Source organism: Rhineura floridana, chromosome 1 (genome assembly GCF_030035675.1).
Source record: "Rhineura floridana isolate rRhiFlo1 chromosome 1, rRhiFlo1.hap2, whole genome shotgun sequence".
Classification (NCBI taxonomy): domain Eukaryota; kingdom Metazoa; phylum Chordata; class Lepidosauria; order Squamata; family Rhineuridae; genus Rhineura; species Rhineura floridana.
Window position 1 is genome coordinate 14,351,210 of NC_084480.1, and position 27,365 is coordinate 14,378,574.

Genomic DNA, 27,365 nt, shown 5'->3' on the forward strand with positions numbered 1-27,365 from the left:
CTGAAACAAAAAATGCCTCCAGCCACCAAATGTCAAAATGCTAGGGCCTAGGCATTTGTCTAATTTCACTTTGTAATTGATTATAGGGGGCTCGAGCTGCAACACTAAAAGCCAAGTTTCTAGCACAAACGAAGTGCACCTCTGGGGACAGGAGTTACTCTTGGCACTAGTGGAGGCTGGCCCGTGCACATGTTGCAGATTCATAAGCAAACAGGTTGGTTGGGTTAGAGGTAGTGGTAACCAACAGAGGTGCTGGTAGCCAACACAGGCATCAGGTGCATGGATCAGGAGATGGGCCCCCTGGGCAACCAGGTCAGGAGTGAACTGGAATGCCCCGCAGTTTATTAGAGATGACACAGTCATCGGGCTTGCTTTGTGCTATTAACACAGCAATCACCAGTGAAGCCTGGCCCATTAGGCTATGTGGGGCACTGCCTCAACAACCACAGTACTTCCTCACCTAGACCGCCCACCTGCTCATCTTCTTACTAACAACCAATCCAATGCCTGTCAGCTTCCTCTATTTTCAGTCTGTGTTGCCCTTGTAGAAATCAACGGGGAGGAGGATGGAGATAAAACTAGAACTGGTTGGCTCTGCCTGTCGTTGGCTCTGGCTCCAACTATTGTGGGGCTCCTTGCCTTCCGCCCTACCGGTCCCAACAGAGCATCAACCACCACGGCTTAGCAGTGTCCCATCTGAGCACAACAGTTGTTGAGTATATGTGGGGGCAAGGAGGTCCCTTAGGTAGCCTGGTCCGAAGTTATTTAGGGCTTTAAATACTAAAAGCATAGCCACATCAGCCAGGGATGTCATCGCTCTCCTCTCACAGCCTGTGGCACTGATGGAAGAGCAGCACATCGCTACTGTTTCACCCGCACCCTGCTTGTAAACTTTTAAATTGAAATGTATATCAGAAATTCGGCTTCCATCACCTGTGCAGCATCATGGCCAGGCGACTGAAGGTTGTAGCCAATGTAGAGATGGGAGGATCTGTAAGTTTTGTTCCTCTCCGTTTCTCATTTTACCAACCTTAAATTCAGCTCTCCACACTTCTGCAGCAATTTGTGTTTTGTTTGTTTGTTTAAAAAATGCTCATGATTCAGCATTTTAGTGAGTTTCTTCTGACACTTTTTTGTATGCACCTTTGATTCATGTAGACATTTCTGCAAGCATTTTCTCCTAATGCATTTTTGTATGTTATTTTCACTAATATATTCATTTTAAGCACACTTTCACCTCATATCTGCATTTCTGAAAACACTGTTTGGTTGGAGAATTGCATTGCAAAATTCAAATAGCTGAATTTTGAAGGATGGCTGTGTTTGGGCTCACATATTGTTTCAAGAAGTGCAGATTTTATATATTTGGCTTTAAATGCGAACTGAATCAAATGTCTCCCCCATTCCTAATCCAAAGTTAGTCCTGCTCAGAGCAGACCCATTGAAATGAATGGCCACGACTAACTGTGCTTCATTCATTTCAATGGGTCTACTCTACGTAGAATGTAGTTGGATGCAGCCCTGAGGGTGCACTGCTGCACTGCCCACTGTGGGGCCTTAGCAAATTGCAGGAGTGTCATTCCACCGGCAGAGATGGAGTAACACTGGTGGAATGACACTTGCACCAGCAGAATTCCCTCAGCAGACTAGCAGAAAGCTCCATCACATTAGAAATCTCTCCACCAGCTTGAGGGAGACCTGCAGCTCACTGGACAGCACAACCATACAGGCAGGAGGTCCAACCCTTGGCATCTCCCTGGTGTTCTGTCCGCAAGCCTGGCAAAGATCCCTCTTGACCTGCAGCTTTAGAGAGACCCTGCTAGTCAGATGGACAATCCTGGGCAACAGTCTGACTCACAGGAGCTTAGGAAGCTGCCTTATACCAAGTCAGACCATTGGTCCATCTAGAGCACCGTTGTCTGCACAGACATAAGAACGTAAGATGAGCCTGCTGGATCAGGCCAGTGGCCCATCTAGTCCAGCATCCTATTCTCACAGTGGCCAGTCAGATGTCTATGGGAGCACCTGAACATCAGAGCACTCTCTCCTCCTGCGGTTGCCAGAGACTGGCATTCAGAACTATACTGCCTCCTACTGTGGAGGCAGAGCACAGTAATCATGGCCAGTAGCCACTGATAGCCTTATCCACCATGTATGTCTCTGAAAAATGAAATGGACTGCCTTCAAGTCGATCCTGACTTATGGGCGACCCTATGAATAGGGTTTTCATGGTAAGCGGTATTCAGAGGGGGTTTACCATTGCCTTCCTCTGAGGCTGAGAGGCAGTGACTGGCCCAAGGTCACCCAGTGAGCTTCATGGCTGTGTGAGGATTCGAACCCTGGTCTCCCAGGTCATAGCCCAACACCTTAACCACTACACCACACTGGCTCTCATGTATGTCTCTAATCCTCTTTTAAAGCCGTCCAAGACAGTGGCCATCACTGGCAGCAGGTCTCTGGGGTCCCAGGCAGGGAATCTTCCCAGCCCTACCTACAGATGCCGGGGATTGAACTTGGGACCTTCTGCATGCAAGGCAGATGCTCTACCATCCTATGACCATAAGAACAGCTCTACATGTCCATTATATGAAGTTGGGTTTTAGTGTCACTCTTTTCTATGCAATGTGTTTAGGACCAGGGTGCTTGGCTGGTGGGCCAGGAAATGCCTTACACCCACGTCTCCGTGTGTAGGCCTCTTTGTTCATTATATACATTCCAAGTTTGTATGTAAGTTTGTCTTCCATTGAAATGGAATCTCTGTATGTACAAAAGGAGTTGTGCCTGGAAGAGGTTGGTTGATTGGGGCAATTCCCTTTTGAATTAAGAAATTATTAACTTCTTCAGTAATTTATTTGTGTGTGTGTGTGTGTGTGTGTGTGTGTGTGTGTGTGTGTGTGTGAGTGAGAGAGAGAGAGAGAGAGAGAGAGAGAGAGAGAGAGAGAGAGAGATAAATGTACTTACCACCTTTGGCTTCACATTAACCCTTGTGGTAAACACCATTCATAATCCCATTTTTTTACAAATAGGGAAAACTGAGGCCACAGAGAAAACAACTAGGCCAAGGCCACCCAGAAGGTTCAAGGGATAAAAACGGATTTGAACCAAGCTCACTAATACTCTGCCCATCACTCCAGAAGAGCTATCCGTCCACTCACGTCCACCCCACACAGAAAGAGGTCAATGTGACCTCTCCTTTGCACTGCCTTTGCACTTAGCCACAGGAAGCCAGCTTGGAGGAAGCCCCCCTGACCTTCTCCATTACTAGACCGTTACTAAGAATACAGAGCCATGCGGCACGTGTTTCCGCTGTGGCTCTACAGTGTGGTCGTATAATTGTACAGCAACGGCTGCTATAACTGCAAGGCGGCTGTAATTTGCCGAAGGCTGCCAGGGTGCCAGGCTTCCCCATCCTATTATCCCTTTATTAATAGAAACTAAATCTACCTTTCTGAGGGCAGTGAGACCAGCAACAGCATTATGTGGTCTTGCAGATGCTTCCCTCGGCTGTGATTTGTCATTCGCAAGCTGTGTGCATTGGGCAAATCCTCCCCCCCAGGTCCATCTGGATAGGCCCAGGCAAAAGTGAGAGTGATTTGACCACTTGGCAATCCAGAAGAATCCAAGGAGGTCCCAAGAAAAGGACTCTAGCTCAGCGATGGAGGACACGATTTGAACGCAGGTGGTCCCAGGTTTAATCACTACCATTTCTGCTGGGAAACGAGTTAATAGCCCTCTCTGCCTGGGACCCCGGAGAGGTGCTGCCAAACAGAGTTGACAACACTGGGCTTGAGGGACAGCTAGTCTAACCCAGCAGCCTTCACCAACCTGGTGCCCTCCAGATGTTTTTGGCTACAACTCCCATCAGCCCCAGCCAACATGGCCATTGCATGGGAGTTACAGTTCAAAACCTCTGGTTGGCCCCAAGGTTGGCAAAGGCTGTGGTGTAAGGTAGCTCCCTGTTTTTTATTATCAATTTTTTAAATAGCAAATTTAGTAAAGCAGCAAAAAGAAAAACATAGAAAGGAAAGTGAAGGGGGGGGGAGAGAAGTAACAAAAAAAAACCATGCCATCAGCTCAAGTTAAAGATACAGTAACCATCCATCAGCATCTTAAATTAAACATGTAAGTCAATATAAGCCCTCCAGATGTCCACATAGGTGTCCACACAAGATTGACAATTATAGGAAACGCACTCAAATGTTAGCAAAGGAGATGAGCACACACTGTAATACACTGTGTGGGCTGAGAAGGAGTGCTCTACATTTTACCTGAATGTATCCAGATTGGGGACGGACAGATCACTCTGTTTCCTGCCGGAGCCACTTTCACACGTGGCATCACTCTTATGGAATGCCCTCCCTGTCGAAATACGGCAGGCTGCAAGCATTCCCCTGCACCTGAATTCCCAACGTTACTGTTTCTTTTTAACTATTGTAATTGTCATGTTTTAAACTGGTTTGTTTTTATTGTATATTTTAATTAAGGGAGTTTTAATGTTTAATTGGAATTTGGCATTTTTATTACACCAAATTCCAATTTAGAAACCATTTTGGTATGTAAGCAGTATATACTATAAATCAATAAAGAATAAAATAATAATGTGTTCACACATAAGCGTGTTCCATTCTGTATCACCATCATTCTGCAATTTTTTCTAACCATGAAAATTCACATTTTTGTGCCCTACAATATTTTTGTATGCATTTTAACCTAAAATAAGCATTTTTACATCTTTTTTTCGAGCTGAGAACCATCTTGTGAAAATCAGAGAAGAGGGGGTGGGAACTGATCCAGGTATTAGTCCAGGCAGTGCTAATCAGTTTGGTTTGCTTAAAAATGTTTTAAAATCCTTGAACATCCCCAGTACAGTTATGCTCAAGATAACTGAGACTGGCTATTTCCATCCTATCTTGTTGGCGAACAACTTGCGGCAATAACCTGACCTCCATTAGAGACAGAGTGCTGGGCAAGTTGGACCTTTGGCCTGATCGACAAGGTCGTTCTTATTGTTCTCAAGGCTTGCAATTCACCCAAGAGTTACCCAGGAATGAGACTTGAAAATGCAAGATGGAAAAGAGCTCTGGGGGTGGATCTAAGAGGACATTTCCATCAATCAAGATAAGGTGATGCAAGCTAAGCAGTCCAAGGGCACAAATTCTCATTAAATTTCATTCTTTCATCATGAAACCAGGTGTGCTTGTTGCGGGGGGTAGGGGAGAGCAGTGGAGCACACTTGTACCTAATAAACTTGAGTTTGGCACTCAAATGTGAACCAGTTCCCATACTGAGGGCTGGTTCACATAGGTATGTTGCTACATTTTACAGCCTTCCTCAAGGAGAGGATGTTCAATTCCATCTCTCATCAGCCCCAACCAGCATAACAAATAGCCAGGAATGATGGGAATAGTAATCTAGCAATATCTGGAGGACACCACAGGGCCAGCACCAGCACCTGGCATCCTTGGGCAGCTGCCAAGACCCCCATTACCCTGGCAGGACCCACTGCTAATACCTGTGCTTTAAGAGAGAGAGAGAGAGAGAGAGAGAGATCAACAAGCTTCCTGTTGTAGCATTTTGCCAGCCTCCTAATTTACGCAGACTGTTAGCGAGAGCTGTGCTTAAGCCACCTATCAGCAATCCTGGGTCTCATCCTTGTCACTCCGAACGCTGTATCACCTGTATGTACCTCAGGGAGACAGCTACTTTCAAAAGCACTAGAACAGGCAGGACATATTACATCAAACGGAGCATCAACTGCAGGTCCTGCAATATAATTTATGTCATTGAATGCAAAAGACCAGGATGTCATATCCAATATGTAGGAAAAACTACAACTGACCTATGCACACACTTCGGAAACCACAAATCAGCAATCCTGACAACGAAAGTGGAGCAACCAGTTGCAAAACATTTCAATACTGAGAGCCACAGCCTGTTGGACTTTTCGATAACAGCGATAGAGATGCCAACAGATCCAGCAGCACTGACTGAGAGGGAGAACATTTAGATATACTCTCTGGACACATTGGCACCACATGGCTACCACTTGACAACACTGCTGCCAGGTGAGCCCACCAACAGAAGAGGGGTCCCATCCAGGTGCATTCTGCCCAGGACCCCCTCAATTCTGAAGCCAGCTCTGGCCAGGAGGGACAAGAACGCAAGCCCCATCAAGACTGGGAGTAGAGCTAGGATGGAGTGTGAGGGCATATCCCAAGGCAGACCTTAGGAGGCAAGCAGTGAAAGGTAGTACCGGAGGATAAATCTGAAGGCTAAGTCATTGGCAAGCTGGGTTTGAGCTGAGAAGTTTGAGATAAAGAAGAGTCGGGTACAAGGACGCAGGCCCCAGAAAAGCAATGAAGCTGGAAGCTGAGCAGGCTAGCAAATCGAGCAAAGCCCACAACTTCCTAGAAGAAGCGTTAGGCACAAGGCAAAGCAGGGATGGAAACTTCTCCAACCTAATGGCTGTTAATCTGGGACCCCAGCAGAACACTGGCAGCCATTTGTCTGAACCCTTATCTGAACCTGTGAATCTGAACACTTCACAACACACCAAGCAACTGAAAATCAGAAATGAAAATGTTGTAACCCCAAAAGGGGGGGGGAGCTGAGGGCAGAGGGAGGCAGGGGAGCTGGGAGTTGTGGGTGGGGAGGAAACAAGGGATTTATTGTCATAATGTGAGAACCCTGATAAACTATAGTTAAAAATGTGGTGCTGGAGGAGAGCTTTGCGCATACCACGGACTGCGAAAAAGACAAATAAATTGGGTGTTAGAATGAATTAAACCAGAACTACCACTAGAAGCTAAAATGATGAAACTGAGGTTATCATACTTTGGACACATCATGAGAAGACACGATTTACTAGAAAAGACAATAATGCTGGGAAAAACAGAAGGGAGTAGAAAAAGAAGAAGGCCAAACAAGCGATGAATTGATTCCATCAAGGAAGCCACAGACCTGAACTTACAAGATCTGAAGAGGGTGGTTCATGACAGATGCTATTGGAGGTCGCTGATTCATAGGGTCACCATAAGTCGTGATCAACTTGAAGGCACATAACAAGAACAACAAATAAATAATAATAGGGAGGTGCCACCCCAAACCAGGAACTGGCTATTATGGAGGCAAAACTGCACACCTGATGGACAAGTTCTCAAGGCGGGCCAAGACCAGGGGAGCCAATGGGCTGCCTAGGAGGAGGAGCCACGCTAAAGCTGCCACTTCCCCCTCCCTTCTGCAGCCTAGCATGCCTCGCAAGGGGCACCAGTCCTGCAACACCCGGACATTGTGCTTGCATGCTCCCAATAAAACCAGCGGAGCCTTCGGAGCAGACATGGATAAAATGGTAGCCCTGTTGATGCATTCGTATTTCACACTAAGATGGCACCATCAGGTCAGCAGGAAAACAAGAGGAGGCCTACCAGAAAAGAGAAAAGTCTATTAGCATAAAAATGACTCTCTGTGATTAAGGTGCAATAATTGATTTCTTTGCAAGCCCGAGGAAGATTCAGAGGTACGAGAATCCTTGGCCAGCCCACTGTTGGAAGGCTACACTTTTTTGCTGCTGGTAGTTTAGAAAGGAGGCAGCTGGCAGATCGAAGGTCAGACGTTTCAAGGAGTAAATTGGTTTAATGTGGCCGCAGATAGCCTCGACAGAGAACCTAATAAATATGCAGTGAAATGTAAGGAGGGAAGACCGCAGACAAGAGAAACAATTACTCTGAAACCAGGATAAGAGCCATCAGTGAGCTCAAATTAATCAGTGTAAAGAGTTTTATATCCTAGCAGTAGATTTGGTATGCATAACAGGTACAGGGTCATCAGCTGGGGGGGGGGTTAAGGTTTTCCTTTAGCAAGCAGAGCAGTGCAGGATGGAGACGGAACTCTGCTCTAAGAGGGGGAAGGGGGACACCCCTCGCTCCACAGCCCTGCCCCCCTAACTGATAGATCCCTGTCCCCTGAGCCATCAGGGCCAACGGCGCCTGTGGTTCTGTTGGACGATTGTGAACCATCTCCTCTTCCATTCAAGGTTTCAGATAAAGAGCTTGGCTCTCTTCAGAGCCAGTCGAGAGAGCTACCAATATTACAGCTCAACTGCTCTGCGAGACTGGAGGAATGGGGAAAGTAATAGAATTCCTGGAGGAGACTCCATAAAATAGTCCAATTTGGGATAAGGAAACTGCTTCCAGCTCTTGATGCCGGGCTCCAGCTGGGAGGAGTTCCAGGGGAAATGGACCTGAATCCCTTTTCAGTCATCCTTTTCATAGTATCGGGAACGGGTGACCACTACTCCATGTGGTAAGCCGCTTTAGCTCAGCCTCTCAGTAAAGAACCTTCGGGAAAGAACTACTGCCCAATACCCCAGATGGGAAACCATGCAAGTGCAGTCTCTCAGGGAAGAATGTTCCAGATTCGGCCTGGCTCCACCCACCCAGGCTAGCTACTGGCAGGAAGGAGTATGATGCACTCCCTTTCTCAGCTGGAGCAATAAGGTCTTTCTGACCTCTAGTGTGTATTGCATTTCTTATCTAGTTCTCTGTCTTCTCCTGTACCCTCTTATCCTGACTGGTCCTGGTTCATCTCTCCAGACTTCAGCTCTGACACACGGGTCATGTACAACAGTTTGCTTGAAAGCACGCCCTCATGATAGCGTCCCTTCACATGGCTAAGCTAGAGGCCTCTGAAAATTCAGACACATCCCTATCATGAGTTGGGTGCTTCAGGCACTACATGAGGGGTGACTACTAAAGGCTGGCCAATTGTCAGTTGTTTAAACTGTAGTTGTTTTTACATCGGGACAGCTGGTATAGCACAGAGGGAGGAGAGCCTGGCTGGGAGTCCAGAGTCTGTGAGTTCAAATCCCTGCTCGTGTCTCCTGGGTGTCAAGGGCCAGCTAAAGATCACACCACAGTGAGTGGCTCAGGGGTTATGTGCCCTGCCACCTGTGCAGCTGTGGGCAAGCTGCATAGTCCCAAGGAGCCCAGTTGCCCCCCGGCTGGCAGTTGCGGACAAAGAAGGGGCTGGCTTGTGCAGCTATGGCAAACTGAGCCAGCTGAGGAGGACTAGCCTCAAAGGGAGGCAATGGTATACCCCCTCTGAATACTGCTTACCATGAAAACTCTATTCGTAGGGTGGCCATAAGTCGGGATTGACTTGAAGGCAGTCCATTTCCATTTTTTTTTTTACATCAGGGAAAACAGCCTTTGAGATTTTCTGCATGGGATACCCAAACGTTATAAGTGCTCCTGGGTGGACTGTGCCACATACCTTTCCTGAACATTTCAGTGTCTTTAAGACTGATGCCCCCATCAGGTAGCCATTTGGCTTTTGCTTTGACCACATCTGTTTAATGAAAAGCAACACCCATAAATGAACTACCCAGACTTTGATTCATTCTGCGGCTCATCTTACTTTGGAACAAATTTCAATTTTACCACATCAGTTTTGCACAGTAGATACTCTGTGTCGCTCCCACAGGAGGCAGCGACGGCCAACAACTTGGATGGGTTTAAAAGAGGATTAGAGAAATGCATGGAGGAAAAGGCTGTCAATGGCTGCTAGCCATGATGGCTATGCTTTGCCTCCATAGTCAGAGGCAGCGTGCTTCTGAAAACCAGTTGCCGGAAGCCTCAGGAGGGGAGAGTGTTCTTGCACTCAGGTCCTGCTTGTGGGCTTCCTACAGGCATCTGGTTGGCCGCTGTGAGATCAGGATGCTGGACTAGATGGGCCACTGGCCTGAACCAGCAAGGCTCTCCTTATGCTCTTAAGTTTATTTATTTATTTTATTTATTTAAAACATTTATAACCCGCTCTATCTCCGGAGACTCAGAGCGGCGAACAAAAAGCAAAGAGCACAGAACAATCCCATATAAAAATTAAAATTAGCATGATAAAAACAATATTAACTAAGCATATCAGCAACAAGAGCCTGTCAAGCAATAAAAAACATCCTATATATCGCTCAAATTAAATGCTTGACGAAAAAGAAATGTCTTGACCTGGCGACGAAATATAACAAGAGAAGGAGATGACCGCACATCTATCGGTAAAGAATTCCAAAGTCTGGGGGCAATAACAGAAAAGGCCTTATTTCTGGTTCCCGTTAGATGTACTTGAGAAGTTGGGGGAATCACAAGAGGAGGATCAGCAGAGGACCTCAAGGGCCGGGAGGGTTCATAGCAAGATATACGCCCAGACAAATAGAGAGGGCCCAAGCCGTGTAGGGCTTTAAAGGTTAAAACCAGCACTTTGAATTGGGCTCGGAAGCAGATCGGCAGCCAGTGTAGTTGTTGTAAAAGGGGAGTTGTATGGGCCCGTAGGCCGGCTCCTGTTAACATTCTAGCTGCCGCTCTCTGCACTAATTTAAGCTTAAGTTCACTTAAGGCCCCATCTCCTTTTTATTACATGTTCATGATGATTTGTTCTCATGGTGGTACATGCAATCCCACTTTCAATATTGTTTGCATCTGCAAAAGTTTCGGACTGGACATACTGCTTCATTCCCAATCAGTCCTCTAAGTGTTCTGCTGAAATCTTCTCACTTTTTATACCACAAACATTCTAGTGCGTGTGTTTGTCTTGCTTTTGTTGTGCTATACCAATGCGGTAACATCAGGGAAGCATTGCAAAACAACAAATAAAGTGGAATGATGTGTAGACAGTCCTATATAAATCTACCACTAACGCACTATTATTCAGTCAATGACATCTTACAGAAGACGCCTGCCAAAAAACACAAAGAAAGTCAGGAGGTGCCCTCAGTGAGAACAACAGGTTCCCCCTGTAGTGGTAATAAATACCACCTCTCATGACATGATGGCACATCATGATGAAACATTCACAATACAAAAGTGATGTGGTGAAACTCCCTGGTGGTTACCGCCTCAGAAAGCAAGATGGTGATTGTAGTTATATCCCATCACTGAATGGGATGAAGACGCTCCAGTAATTGACGTTGTAGGTGAGGAAGAGATCTGCCTTTGATTACGTACACTTTTCCCCTTGTTTTCATGGGTTAAGACGGTGCAAGTTATTTTGGTGAGCCTCACAACTGATTTGGGCACAGGTGTGTTTGAGGAGTACAGAGTGACCTTTGTTTAGGAAAAACCATTTGGAGAGGGTCTCCAAGGAGAGCAGGTGGGAGGCCAGAAAATCTGTTCAAACAAGAGCAACACCAGGTGATGAAACTAAAACAGGCTTCAGGTGATCTCATGGTACATCCCACTTCCTAATGAATACCTGTTACGATTGATATTTATAAGTAGCAGCCGCCATTGTTCGCATGTGAGAGTTTTCTTCAAAATGCAAAAGCAATGAAAGTCCTTCTGCTCAGGGATGAATGCGTGAATGGCTTAGTTATTATAGGGAAGGGCTGAAATGTTAGAAGGGGGTGAACTGCTAAGGAATAGAAGGAAAATGTATTTTTCCTTCACAGCCATTTGCTGCATTCTGAAGGTTGGGGGCTCTATTCCGCGGGCAGGAATATATGAGCTACTTAAAGGGTGGAGGAGGGGGCAGTTGGTATAAACTTCAAAGGAGGCAAACAGCAAACAGGGTCTACCTATTGTACAGTGTACATCTTTCTGCCAGCTCAGACTGGAGAACGTTTGGTAGGGAAAAAAGTTACGCAGCTGTTAATTCTTCTTGTACTCTTCCCCCACCCCTTATATTATTTTTTAAATCATGACTGTTTTAAAAACTGAAAGTATATAATAATTGGAAAGGAAGGCAAAGGCAACAGATTCCCTTGTTTGCTATGACAAATAATACTTTTTAAAAATATACTCGTATTCCTACAAGCTCAATCATGATACAGAACTATCTACAATTATTTATTTATTTATTTATTTAGATGCATTAGTCACTTGTTACCCATAGGTCTCCAAGAGACTTACAACATTGTTAAAAAACAAAATATATATATCGTAAAACAAAATAATAAAACAACAACCAACCCCATACGGCCACAGAAAGCTTTGACAGCACCCTAATACAAACATCATCATCTTAGGGCACAACCCTAAAGGTATTTATGCCAGGCTGAGGGGAGTCAGGATATAGCATATCTCCAGCTGAGCCATCTGGGTCCTGGCTCAGCTGGATCAAGTCAACATAAGTCCCTCATCCTGGCTCAGCTGAGACTGGTGTAAATTTAGCTAGCGTAAGTCTCAAAAAAGGGGCATTCTGGGGGTGTGGCGGGGGCAGGACTAACAAGGATTCTAGATCCATTCACTCAGTTACATGACGTCTGGACCCGGCATAAGTTACGCTGGAAAAAAAAGTTCCTGGTTGAGCCAGTATTCTCCCCTCCCAGGGGTTCCTGAATGGAGGTAGGATCTAGTGTACTTTAAGCCAGTGTAACTTCAGCTGGCTTAAGTTACACAGGCTTCCTCAATATAGGATTGCTCTGCCAGTCTATGAAATGCTTCAGGGGGAAAGGAACTTCTACCTCATGCTGAAAAGGTGTCAATGAAGGCACCAGGCAGACCTTAGTGGGGAGCATATTCCACAGATGGGGAGCCACAAATGAAAAGGCCCTCTCCCTTGTCACCACCTTCCAAGCCTTTCTCAGTAAGAGGACCTGGAGAAGGGCCTCAAGATCTAAGGGTCTGGGTACCACATTCTCACAATTATCAAAACTGATTTTCCCCCTCTTCAATGATTGTTCTGAAAATGAATAGAGCAAGTCTATTGTTGAAGGAAGGGTTAGACATTTCACCTTCCCTCCTCTGAATATTTATTTATTTAAAAGATTCTATTTGAAAACTCCATTTTTCAGTTGAAAAGGCTTGTCCAGTGGCTAACAGATCAATAACACAGATAAGAGACATGGCACAAAAGGGGGAGGGGAAGATGGGGAGTGAGAAGGAAAAAAGCAAACTCAGGCCCCAGTTCTTAAAATTGTAAGAACTGTATAAGGACCAGCTGGGGTGAAAACAATATCTAGATCAGAGATGGGGAGATGGTGTTGCTGGACTCTAAACTCCCAACAGTCCCAGCCAGCATTGGCAACCCCCAGGTATGATAAGAGTTGCAGTCCATGGGGGCTGCAGTCCAGCTGGAGGGCCACAGCTCACTCACCCCAGATATAGGTAGTAATGCACTAATACAGTGGTTCCCAAACTTTTTTCCCCACTGGCCACTTGAAAAATGCTGATGGTCTCAGCAAACTGCTTAATGATTTTTCTGCCTGTTTTAGCAATTATTAACACACTGTGGTACATGCTCTACAATTTTTGGTTGCATTTTCTTGCTTCTTATATAATATTTTAGTGTATTACAATTTGCATTCCATAGAATTCAAATTGTAATACAATAAAATATCAGAAATAAAAGATGCAGTAAAAACACAATTGAAAATCAATATACATATTTAATATGGGCGTGCTGAATGAAGCTTGTGGACTACTGGTCATCCTCGGACCACAGTTTGCCAGCCCCTGCACTAATACATTATTTGAGCCCCAAATCAGTCCTGGAACATGCAAAAACCATAACAGAGTAGCATTTCACTCACAAGTGACTACCAGGCCATCCACAACCAGCAAAAGCAGAATCTCCCAGCTGTTCAGTCAGGTGACTTCAACGTGGAAGCCCGAGAATGCCATCTGAGCCACTCTGTTCTACTGGTGCAAAAGTCTTCGCTTGCTGGTGTATCTGGTCACCCTGTGCTCCCTCCCACCGCCAGAACCTGGTAGCAGCACACAGGCTAAATCCCTGCCTGGCATTCTGTAGGTCAGCTCATGTCCTGTTGACCTAACACATCCGGAACAAGTTCAGAGGAGGGCAACAAGGATGATCAGGGGACTGGAAACAAAGCCCTAGGAGGAGAGACTGAAAGAACTGGGCATATTTAGCTTTGAGAAGAGAAGACGGAGGGGAGATAGGATAGCTCTGTTCAAGTACTTGAAAGGTTGTCACACAGAGGAGGGCCGGGATCTCTTAATCATCCCAGACTGCAGGACAAGGAATAATAGGCTCATGTTATAGGAAGCCAGATTTCAGCTGAACATCAGGAAAAACTTCTTAACTGTTAGAGTGGTACGACAATAGGATCAATGACCGAGGGAGGTGGTGGGCTCTCCAGCACTGGAGGCATTCAAGAGGCAGCTGGACAGCCACCTGTCGGGTATGCTTTAATTTGGATTCCTGCAGTGAGCAGGGGGTTGGACTCAATGGCCTTCTAGGCCCCTTCCAACTCTACTATTCTATGATTCTATGACTATAGAGGGCTGCCATACAAAGTGGCATTGTTGAGCAGCTGCAGAGGCCCACAGCCCTCCAGGGAGCCCCCAGCCAGCTCTGGAGCCTCCTGACCCTGCTCCTTGCTGTCACAGCCTGATAATCTACACCAGGGGCCACCAATGTATGCCGGCCCATGGGCACATTTGGATTTTGGGGCGTGCCATGGATGCCACCCTCTGTGGTCATTTCTCACTCCCCTCCCCCACATCACCCCCACAGGGAGAGAGGGGGGAACATGCACTCATGCTTCATTTTTCTAAGGGATCTGGTAAATTGGATGCAGTGGAATTAATCTGAGCCTTGAAAAGCTCATAGAGCTGAAAAAGGAAGTGTGAAAGAACAACATTCTTCCAACTTCCTCCTTCAGCTTTGAAGAAAAAGGTAACCACCATCACACAGCCAAGAGGGAGGGGGGTGTCCAGGGGCTTCTTGGGCACTAGGGCAAGACTTCAAGGGAGCCATTTTGACACACTGGCAACCCCTGATCTACCCTCTGAGCAGGCCCACAGGGGCAAGAGTGAAGAGATGAAACACGTTGCCCCCCCCAGGCAGTTGTGAAGACTGGGTCCAAAGGAAGAGGGCAAATGAACAGGCACCCATGAGAGTGACAGTGAGGAGGTGGGCTCACTCCCAGGGACACCTCCCAACCCTGGACTAGGCCTTTCAAGTCAGAAGGTATGCCTTTCTGTTCCCATACTGGTTCTTCCTCCTTCTGCTGACTTCTTAATTGTGTTAAGGCTGCCAAAGGTAAAAGATGCCAGAATGGCAAGCACAGGCTGTTCCTGGCTGTCGCTGCAAAATCTTTTTCAGCTAACGTTTGGTCTGTGGCAAGGATGGCAGGGCAGGGAGGGAAGTGGGTTCACTGGGGATGTGCCAGCCCTTCAGCTGTGTCTCCATGCACTTTAGAACAATTTGTTGCAATTAATTATGGTGCAGTTAGAGCAAGTGGATGGTGATTATGATGGTAGTGTGGACTCAGGGCAAAATCTTGGGAAAGAGAGCAGAATCTGGTTGGATTTTGCAATTGCTCCAGGGCTTCCACAGTGCAGATTAGGCATTGCTTAATTCCAGTAGAGTAGTGGCAAATTCAGAACTGCAGGGTCCCTTCATGACAGTCACAGCCACACCACCTCCTATCCTTCACACACACACCCCCGGCTGCTGGGTTCAGAATGAGGTGCTTGTTAATACCTTCTCCCACAACAACAGACATCCCTAGGTACCAATAAACATGAAATGGAAGTGTGTTAGCTACTGAGGAGAGTCTTTTCAGCGGCTGACTTACCTCCTTTCACTCTGATTGGCTCCAATCAGCAGGAAAGGACAAGGAAGCATGTCAGAAAGCTCTTCTCAGTGGCCAACATACTCTCCTTTCATGCTGATTGGCTCATTGGATGCTGGAGACATAGGGACCCTGCTGAGGCCCTGTTCCTAAAAAAGTAAGGGGTCTAAGACCCCCTGAGACCCTGGATGACTACACCCCTGCTTAATTCACTAGAGAGCCGTTGATATTTAAAAAAGAAAAAAGCTTGGACCGAGATCTCTTCTTTTTAGGGGAGTAAAGAAACGGACTCTTGAATGTGTCTGTGTGGACAACCAACAGCTGTGGTCTAGAACAAGGAGAGCAATTCCAATTCCAATCCTCAGTTCTTCTTGAGATGGCAGAATCGAGAGAGTGCCATGCTCTATTCACACATTTAGCCAGCACAGAACCTATGCGTGGATAAAGGGAAAGTGCTGTCACATGTGTTACCATGTCTGTGAATTTGCACTGACCATCTGCCCATGCACGAGGAGCTCAAGGCAATTGGTGATCCTGATTGTATGGAGCTCCAAGGCACATTCAGTTCCTCACACACCAGTTCCCTTTTAGAGACATGCAAAGGTGCAAAGAAGAGGAACATGGGGCCGCCATGGAATTGGGCTGGGGCCAGGAACACAGCCCCATTTCCCCCCCCTTTATCCCTCCACAGATTCTGCGCATGATCTAACACATGATTGGGCCTTCAGTTTTCATTTAAATTAATTAAGTTCTTAGTCCTGAATAAAAGAACATTATGTGCTCGTTAAGGCAGCAATTTGCCAGATTCCTCCCATTGTAAAGAAGGTTCCCTTACATGATTCGGATCAGAGATCCCTGACATTGTTCCAGAGTGTGCTGGCCCAGTGTTATCTAGAATCAGCAGACTCCAGCAAGATTCTGCACCCATGCTCTATAATCCCTATATCAGCGGGATCCAAGAGTTCCTTCTTCCTGTCTCTCATGTTGCATTTGTTGTATTTGATTAAGTTGTCTTAGGATCAAATTAGGCTGGTGCATGGTATATCTGTAGCATTTCTCATCTACAGTATATTTGTTAGGATTTGGGGGTAGCTGTGTTTCGTTCACTTTTTCTGCAGTGGTAAGATCAGAATGTTCTGATGCTATGTTAAGTTTAGATTGCAATGTGTCCCAAGCCCCAGGGACAAGGAAGATAATTTTTTAACAGAAAAGCTGGTGAGTGCCATGGTTGGCTTAACAATGAATCCTTCTTCCCAGGGAACTCTGGGAATTGAAGCTGTGTGAAGGGAAGAAGGGCTCTTCAAACAACTCTCAGCACCCTTAACACAGCACAGTTCCCAGGATTCCTTGGGGGAAGCCATGACTGCCTGCAGTGGTATGATACTGCTTGAAATGTCTGATGCGGACGTGAGATTAGATCCTTGGCTTGATCCAGCAAAGTTTTTCCCCGTTCCTATGTTTGGATTCTCTCACTACCAAGTGCCCCAAGGCTTTGAAAAAGGCTGTGTTGGGGGGGGAAAAGGGGGGGGGATAACTGAGTTCTCTCTCTTTTTTAAAAAAAAAAAAACCTGCTAGAGTTTTTGGCGGGATTTGCTTCACAATTATTAAACATTGTATTCTGGCAGTCCTAGTGTACCATTCAAGTAAGCAAGGAAGAAAGAAAAAAGAATGGACATGAAAGAGTTCTGACTAACGTGTTGGGAATCTCCAAATGGCTCTTGACATTAAAAAAAAAAAGTCCCCTCCCTCTATTCATTCTCGAAGGCTCCCAGCCAAGAGAAAACAAACCATGCAGCTATCTCACTGACCAAACCTGTACAGTCGTGCAGCTGAATGGGAACAGGGCAAGCAAAACATTTCTGGACAATGTTACACCTGTGTAATTACTGTAAACGCAGAACAGACCCCACTACATGCTCCTTCCCCTTATCCCCAGAGCGAATCTTTATATTTAGAAAGAGAAGAGCAAAGCCTCGTTGTTGGCACTGCGGGATCGAAAACAAAGTGCAATTTGATCCAGTGACCTCAAATGAGCCTGATTCTTTTCTTTTTTTTAAAGCTCAAAACAGGAGTCAACTTGCCCATGCAAAATACGGGAGGTGCAGGTATCATTCAGCACAGGACTGGGATGGGATCCTTGCCACCCTTGGTTTGCAAACTGTGTATATGCCAACAACAGCCAACACAACCATTACCATGCACTTAAAAGAGCTCTGCAACTGGACTGGATGAGTATCTATACTTTAAACCAGCCCTCAACTTCCCCTCCCCTTCTCTACCCCACAAGATTCAACTAGGGTGATGTGCTTCTTTGCACCCCATTTGATTAGCTGCCTTTTATGCAGGCAGGGAAACTTGTATGATGCCCTTGGATTGTTGGACTACAACATCCATCATCCCTGGCCGCTGGGGCTGATGGGAGATGAAACCATTTGCTATGCCAGCTGGGGCTGATGGGAGATGGAGTCTAACAATATCTGGAGGACCAAAGGTTCCCCATCTCTACTGTATAGGGAACACTTCCTCCCACACAGACCTCCCTGGCACATCAGTTCTTCTGATGCCAACTTGCTCTGGGTTCCATCTTACAGAGAAGCGAGGTCGGCTTCCAGTGGTCACAGGGCCTTCACTGGTGACAGGGAACTTTCTTCCAAGGGAGGTTCATACTGACTCTTCTCTGGTGGGCTTTCCACAGACAAGTAAAAGCCTATGTCTGACCTTTGAAAACTGAAATTGACAGTCCTATCACATGCTCTAGGCATATTTTGTTGTGCTGGGTTTGTTGTGTTTTGCTTTTGGTCTGGTTTTAATGAAAGGTTGTTTTATTGTTGCACTTTAAGTTTGCAATATGCTGTGATCCATTTTATGAACAGCAGTATATAAATAATTTTAAATAACTAAATAGAGGGAGAGGAGGAGAGGTACAGCCACAAAGCAGCCCTGACATATATTGACAGCCTTAAAAAACCAAAGGTTGCTAGGTTCATGCACTGCTTCCCAGAGCTTGGAAAAGTTACTGTTTTGAACTACAACTCCCATCAGCCCAATCCAGTGGCCATGCTGGCTGGGGCTGATGGGAGTTGTAGTTTAAAAAAGTAACTTTTCCAAGCTCTGCGGCTTCCATGCACACTTAGATTATTTCATGGGTTTTATTTGTCAGCTACAGTGCCTTATACTGCCTCAGATCATGCCTGTCTGAGGTTAGGCGAGTTTCAGGGATGCCCCAGGTGGAATCAGAGTGGTGGTAGTGATGAAGTGGTCTCAGAAGCCCTGCAACGTCCATGGAAACTTTTTGCGCAGATCTGTGAATTCGGACCTCTAGCTGCCTTAGGAATAGATTATGCAACAATTTTGAATGCCGTTCCTTGATTTTCCTTGCAAACTCTCAATGCAAAACATAACAGTAAGAGCCGTGAAGCCACCTGGAAGAACTTTTTGTACTATAATGCAATAAAATACGGTAAAGTCATATCTAAATCCAATTTTAAAAGACTGACATTAAAAGAGGGGAAAGAAAGAAAACAACAGAGAAATAGAAGAAGTGATTTTTTAAAATGTAAAATGGGGGTAAAATGTACTTCAGGTTCTAGGGAGGCAGCAGCTTAGCAGGGAATAGAGATGGGGAGAAAATTGATTTATTTCACATTTAAAGGTGAATCAAGCAAATCCGCACTTTCTGAAAGAAGAGAACTGAAACACAACTAGTCTTCACACTTATCTGAAATGTGCAGCACAGTTCTCCAGCTGACAATGTTTACAAAAATGTGTATGTTAGGGGAAATGAATATGTTAGTGAAAATAACACACATTATTTTAGGAGAAACTGCTTGCAAAAAAATGTGTACATTAGTCAAAGCTACATACAAAACCGTGTGAGGAGAAATTTGCACTAAATTTTCATGAGGATTTTTTAAAAAATCACAGATTACTGCAGAAATGTGGAGAACTGAATTTAAGACTGGAAAAAAGAGTATCGGAGAGAAGCTAAATGGTCAGATCCTCCCGTCCTTAGGGACCTGGGCCTGAGGCTCCACAACCCTGCTGTAGAGGTTTCTGGAGAGTGTTCTAGATCTACCGCACAAGTTTCCTGTTGGGCCAAACTCTTGCCCACACAAACTGAGACAGCACTTTAACACACCACACACCTCTTGTGCATTGCAAAGGAAGACCGGTAATGGGGCAGGGGGCAATTATCTTTCAGAGAAAACTCCTTTGCCACTACTAGTCTCATGGAGGGATTCCAACACGCTTCCAAAGCAACCTCAGGATGCCCCCAAACCAAAATATCCGTGCTTTATTTTTTTTTACAGAAAATGGTCCATTTCATAAATTCATGAGAAACAATAAATGGATGCCAACTGCAAATATGATACTAGGCAAGCTTGGCAGTTTGAATGTTTTTAGCTTTGTTTACTAAATACTAGTACAGTGCTAAATTAGATCATCCTCTACAGGGGTGCAGTCGTCCAGGGTCTCAGGGGATCTTAGACCCCTCATTTTTGGGGGAGCAGGGTCCCTATGTCTCCAGCCTCCTACAAGCCAATCAGCATGAAAGGGGAATGTATTAGCCACTGAGAAAAGTCTTCCAAGCATGCTTCCTTGTCCTTTCCTGCTGACTGGAGCCAATAAAAGTAAAGGGAGGTGAGTCAGCCACTGAGAAGACTCTTATCAGTAGCTAACACTCTCCTTTCATGCAGATTGGCTTTTAGGGATGTCTTGTTGTCGGAGAAGGCATTAATAAGGATTTCATTGTCTGCCCAGCAGTAAAAAAGGGGGGAGAGGCCATGGCTGTGAACATCATGAATGGACCCTGCACTTCTGAATTTGCTACTACACTACTGATTCTCTAGGGCAGGGGTGGGAACTGGATCCAGCTGGCAGGCCAGATCCTTATCTTTCCCATACCCCATGGGCCTGGTTTGATAGGTGGGCGGAACCCTCACCTGTCAATCGCCTGATGTCACAATGACATCAGGTGATGCCATGCACAGAATTATGCAAGTCTCGACTATCAACTGATTGTCGGGATTTCCGTAGCTCTATGCCTGGCACTATTCAAGCTGCAATGGTCAGCTGATTCTCAGGGCTGAGCCCCTTTGGCTTAGCCACATCTTTATCTGCCCCACGTCAGGTGTAGGGCAGGTGGCCATGGCTTAGCCAAAACAGCTTCACGGGCCAAATGGGGTGGCCTTATTAGGCCCTCGGGTCAGAGATTTCCATCCCTGCTCTAGAGCATCAGAAAATTTTCCTGTGCAAAGTGAAAATTTGCCATTGGAAAATTGCTCTAATCGGCATCTGAAAATTGTTCTAATCTGCATCTGCATCTGAAAACCCACATCACTGCCCAGAACATACTTTGAAGACCATAGCTGTAAAAGACATTTCCATTTTGGAGCAAGCCAATCCTCAAAAGCATTGAAACGTTTGGGACAATGAGACATATAAATGCTTGTTGTTCTATGAGCACAGTTGAGCCTTTCCTAAACGAATGGAAACAGGCAAGGGTGGCTTTCATCCCTGCCCTGCCCTATTGCTGCTTTTACTTTTACTAGATTCCCAAGTAGTTGAATTTATGGCGATTGTGGGCTAAAAAGATGTAGGAGGGCCGAGAGGGAAGATACTAATTATATCCCCACGCCCACTCTGAAATTTGGGAGGGGACACACCTCCCCTATAATTATACCCGCGGAGCTGTGCATTAATAGTTTCAGTGTGTTCAACGTGTTGAGCTGCTGCCCAGGGTCAGCTTGACCAATCTACAACTTCTTTTACCCTATGCTATTATTACCATTCTATGTCAAATTACACTGTGACATTAAAAGATGTATACGATGTGGGAGCTCAACATTTTCCTCAAGCGTCTCAAAGACACTTGCGAGATTCATCAAGGTCAGCCCCTCCTCAGAAGCAGAAGAAATATTCCTGTCAAAGGACTAAGTAGCATCCTCATCTGAGGTGGTGATCACATGCCCACCTCAGGGACTGTCCTCGTCTTCACTAATTCAAACAAACAAACCTAGGCCTAGCTCTCCATGAAGTGGTAAACCTGGGTTTCGGCTGAGATGAAATGTTCCCTTCTTTTTGCTGTCTCATCCATGGGTGGGAAAGAGGGATCCAGCAAAGGGCATATGTTGAGGGAGGATGCAACTCGCACCAGTGCTACTTCCGACTCAGCCATCATGTTTAATTTCCCCATAACACTCCCCCATATGATGCAATGTCATGATACAACATTGTTCCAAGGGGGCATTCTGGGTAGGAGGTGGTGATCCCCACGGGCAGCTACCTGAATACATCCCACTACAATGCAGCATCATTTCAGGGGCATTACGGGGAATTAAACATGGCAGCCGGTAGCAGCTGGCCACCAGGAGGAAAGGAGAGAAAACAACAGCAACTGAGAACCAAAAAAGAAGCAAAGTGCATCACCAGCAGTAGAGTGCCCCCTGCAAACTCTGAACTCCTTTTATTCCCGTTCAAACCTGGCCCTCTGGTGTTGTCAGCCCTTTTCACACCCCTGTCCTTGAACTTTGCCAAAGGTTTGGCTCAAATGGGATTTGAGGAGAGGTGACAAAGACTGGCCTCCTTCCCAACATCTCATTTTCTAAGGGGCTCCTACTGGGAGTAGGGCTCCTGCTGATAGGAAGGACGGGATACAAATCTAATAATAAATAAATAAATATGTGGAGGGATTTTGTTTGGAAGAACATTATATCATGTACGCCCTCACCAACAGCTTAAAGTAGTATAACCTACAAGATGGAAATCTAGGCTTTGGTTTAAGGTCGGCCTTGGGGGAAAACAGGGACCCTGTGCCCTTAACAATTGAATGGCAGGCAGAAATTCAACAGGTTAAGCCTTTTCTAGTATGGAAACACGATGACGGAAAAAGCTTCTTCACGATCGTACTTTCTCTATTTTTGTGTTACGCCATGGTAGCCATTTTGTGACTGACGCCCACAGTATTCTCTCAAAATGTGCCCAATAGTCTAGAAAGGTGGGCGACCCCTGGCCTAGACACAAGTTCATCACCTCAGAGGAATGTGTTCTCCCTTTTCATGGTTCTGGCTTCAAGCAATAGCCAAGGCTCAGAGGGTAGAAGTGGATGAGCCTGGCAAGTCTCATAACTTAGAGAAATTTTATATAGTAAGCGGTGAAACAGTATTGTTGTTGTTGTTATGTCCCTTCAAGTCGATTACGACTTATGGCAACCCTATGAATCAGCAACCTCCAATAGTATTTGTCATGAACCATCCTGTTCAGATCTTATAAGGTCAGGTCTGTGGCTTCCTTTTTGGAATCAGTTCATCTCTTGTTTGGCCTTCCTCCTTTTCTACTCCCTTCTGTTTTTCCCAGCATTATTGTCTTTTCTAGTGAATCATGTCTCCTCACTATGTGTCCAAACGGTATTAAATAAAATAAATAAAAAGACCTGAATCCCAGGCTGGGGATTGTGAACATCTGGGCCCTGAGACAGGACCCTCATGGACAATCTGCCTCACCCTGAAGAGCCAAAGACCTCAATACTCGCTCAGTGGTGCAGAGACTGAACATAAGAAGTTGCCTGATCCTGAGTCTGTGCATTGATCTACCTGTTATCTACACTGACCAGCAGTGGCTTTCCAGGCTTTCATGCACGGTTCTCTCTTTGCCGTATCTGGAGATACCAAGGATTGAACATGGGGCTTTCTGCATTCAAAGCAGATGCTCTACCACAGAGCTACGGATCTTCCTCTGGTGAGAAGCCATTGAGAGATACAGTAAGTGCTCACCTTCAGACCAGGGAGTTGCCCCTTTAAGAAGTCATACTTCCAGGCAGGGGAGGTAGAGCCTAGGAGGAGTCACCTGGGTTGAGAGAGTTATAAGGCCTCAGTCAACCCTCCAGCATTTGTAGATGCAAGTTGTTCACCTGGAGCTTTCTGAGGTTCTACAAGTTGGGCCTGCCTCACTGGTTGAGATGGGTGAATCTGTCCATTTCAGCTTCTCTCAGTTTCTCGTTGCTCCAGTCTCAAGTTCACTTCTCCTAATTTCCACATCAGCTTGTAAATCCTTTTTTTTACCTCCTCATGAAAATTCATCAGCGTTTTCATCTGAATTTCTCCTAATAAGACATATTTTTGCATGCAGTTTTGCCTAATTTACACAATTCTGTAATGCAAAATGTGCCCAGTTGGCATGTTATTTTCACTAATATATCAGTTCTATGCACACTTTAGTATATACATTACTTGTACATATCACTTGGCTAGATAACGGCATTGCAAAATTCAGAGAAGTGAGAATTGCAAAGGATGGTTGCATTCAGTTCATGTATCGTTTCAGAAAGTGCAAATTAGGTAGGTTCACCTTTAAATGTGAACAGAACTGAATTTCTCCCCCTTACTGAATACTCTGCATGCCCTGTGGACTTCTGCTCAAGGTCAGGTAAGGACAGGACATCTCCCTTTCCACCATAACATATTGGAGTGCTCCCTATCACATGAGATTCCCCTGCTCCTGTGCTATGTCATTAGTAGCCACTGGTAGAGCAAACTCAAAAAATGAAGGCAGGGCAAGATGAGGACACCTGAATATCATAGGAGGAAGTGACCTTGGGCCAGTCACAGTTTCTCAGCCTAACCTACCTCACAGGGTTGTTGTTTTAGAAATTGCAAATTTGATAAATTCTGCTTGAAATGTGAACTGAATCAAAGGTCTCATCCTAGTTGAGAATGAGATCCATGTTAATGTCTTCTCACACAACAACAGATGCCCCTAGGAACCAATAAGCACGAAAGGGGAGAGTGTTAGGTACTGAAAAGAGTCATCTAGAGATTTGGAGTGTGGTGTCATCAATATGCAGATGACAAAAGAAAAAAAATCTACCTCTCTGTTCTGTCTAAATCAGGAGAGGCTGTGCAAGTGCTGGGCCAGCATATGGATTCAGGGATGGCCTGCACAAGGGCCAATAAACTGAAGCTGAAATCAGGTAAGATGGAGGTTCTGTGAATATAGTTTCCAAGTACTGTTCTGGATGGGATACCACTCTCCCTGAAGACCCAAAGGCATAATTTGGGGAAATACTCCTAAATTCAAAGCTGTCACTGAGGATCCAGGGGCCTCAGTGGTGAGGTGTGCTTATGCCCAGCTATGGCTGGTTCACCAGCTATGGCCATTCCTCTTCCACGATAGCCTAGTCAATGTTGCACACTCTAATGACTTTAGATTTGGACTACGACCATCTGCTTGACATGAGGCAGGGAGCAGAACCATGTACACCATCCTGAGTTCCTTGGAGGAAAGGTGGAATATAAATGTGGTAGTACCAGTAATAACAACCACAACTCGTCGTAGTTCACCACCTGGGCATTTTCCTCCACATGCCCACAGTGGGCGAGATTCCATTACAATCCTGGACACCCCTTTTCAGTTGCTCAGAGCGGGAGAGAGGGGACCATGGTCATCCCGAGGACCACATTCCCTTACGGGCAAAAAAAATTGCAAACAAAACAAAACCTACCCTTTAGTTCAGCCTTATTGCCTAAAAAACTACTTCAGTCTTTTCTCACAAGTCATATCTCAACCACTTCCAGTTTTTTGTCACCGCCTTTCCTCATATGATTCACAAGTTTCAGGAAAATGTGGAAACTCCAGTGCTGGGAATTTCATTGGAAGTTCATACGGGGTCATGCAGCAATATGCTTACACCACAAAAGCTGGATCCCGGTCCAGCTATTAATATTACGCAAAGGTCCCAGGGTATGGTCTGAAGGCAAATGAAGCTATCACCTTCTGAAGCTAAGCAGGCCTGGGCTTGGTAAGTTCCTGGACGAATAAGATTGGATGTGTTTGAATCGTCTGAATTTCTATTTGTTGTTATACACTCTTTTATTAGTGTTAGGTTGTATTTTTGTTTCTGTCTGAATGATATATTGTTTGGGGGTTTTAGACTGTACACCGCTTAGAGAGTCCTGAAATATTAACGTCTTCTGCATATCTGTCCCAAAGTGATTTACAGACATATCCTTAAAATCTGCTAAAATAATCTGAAAAACAATGCAAAAACCACCAGTGTCTTGGTTTAAAAACTATACAAAAAATGAACACCTAATGCAAAAACCTTTTCATCTAGCTTGAAAAGTTGAGAATGAATATGTTATATATGCAGGCGCACTTGTCAGAATGTTACATGGCCTTCTTGTTCCTCTTGAGTAAATGAAGCTCTGGGTCCCAAAGGCCTGCAGGAGTGTCCAAAACATCAGGATGCTTCAGTTCAGATTAACAGAAGTGGTCATTATTTACATATTTATGTAAATGTATAGCCTAGTCTGACAAAATGTAAAACATTACCCACCCTTCACCAAAAGATCCCAGGCTGAGTTACAATTTTAAACACAAGTTGAAAACATCTTAACTGTACTGAAGTTATATTCACTTCCACTGTAAAGTAAAAATTTGTACACAGTTTTTATTGACTCTGCAAGCATACATTCAAAATCATATAACATGCATTCGGCTATATCTGAATGTATTTTTAACTGGGTATTTTTGTACAGATTGATTCCATAAACGAAGCCACAGACCTGAACTTACAAGATCTGAACAGGGTGGTTCGTAACAAATGCTATTGGAGGTCACTGATTCATAGGGTCCCCATAAGTCGTAATCGACTCGAAGGCACATAACAATTTTTGTACAGGATGATTAAAATGGTAAAAGACTGGATTTCTCCATTCTTTCAAGATGAAGTGTGAAATTGGGATTCCACCCATTTCCCCCCTTAATTTATACACACATTTTATCTTCATTTCTAATCTACCCTAAATTTATGCTCCCAAACAGGTGCAACTTGAAAGCCACCCAGATAAAAACAAAATGAATAAACTCACCATATTTACATTTTGTTAGTACTCACTTGCAATTTGTTAATGGTGGCAAACCCATTTTCGACACACTGGAGCCTTTTAGTGGTGGTGTGGCATTAATTTTCCACAATCAGCTGGAAGTGAAATTAAAATGCTTGCTCAACATGTCACTTAATTTACTGTTGTACTATTTAGCAGTGCTGATCCGCACAGCCAAGGTCCTGCTATAATTCTACTCAGAAGCATGTCCCATCCAACAAAGGTCCACTACAAGTTTAGTTAGAAGCTACTAGAAGGGCGGGATAGAAATATTTTAAATAAAATTAAATAAAATGAATGAGAGAAAACAATAATTAAAGTGGAGAATAGAGACAATTAAGAGGCAATTCAATAACTACCATATCCCCACTGGCCAGAAGGAAATTATAGGAGCGGAAGCCATAAGGAGAACACCTCTAATTAAGAACTACTTAATTAGTCATGATAAGAACTACTATTTAACTTACAGAATTGAGATTGCTTGTTTCCTCTTTCCCCCACGTCCCTATTTTCTTTTCCGTTGTGACTTTCAGATTGTAAGCCTATGGGCGAGGGCTGTCTTGTCTGTATGCAAGCTGCTCTGGGATCCTTTTTGGCTGAAGAGTGGGGTAAAAACGCTCTATATAAATAAATTGTTGTTGTTATGTGCCTTCAGGTCGATTACGACTTATGGCGACCCTATGAATCAGTGACCTCCAAGAGCATCTCTCGTGAACCACCTTGTTCAGATCTTGTAAGTTCAGGTCTGTGGCTTCCTTTATGGAATCAATCCACCTCTTATTTGGCCTTCATCTTTTTCTACTCCCTTCTGTTTTTCCCAACATTATTCTCTTTTCTAGTGAATCATGTCTTCTCATGATGTGTCCAAAGTAGGATAACCTCAGTTTCATAATGTTAGCTTCTAGTGATAGTTCTGGTTTCATTTGTTCTAACACCCAATTATTGGTCTTTTT

At 45.0% G+C, this 27,365-nt stretch overlaps 1 protein-coding gene across 5 annotated transcripts in view; it reads right to left on the minus strand.

Annotated features, from left to right (window-relative positions):
• The window catches only part of ZBTB7C (zinc finger and BTB domain containing 7C), a 310,311-nt gene that overhangs the window by 79,312 nt on the left and 203,634 nt on the right, over positions 1-27,365 (minus strand). The window lies entirely within an intron of this gene.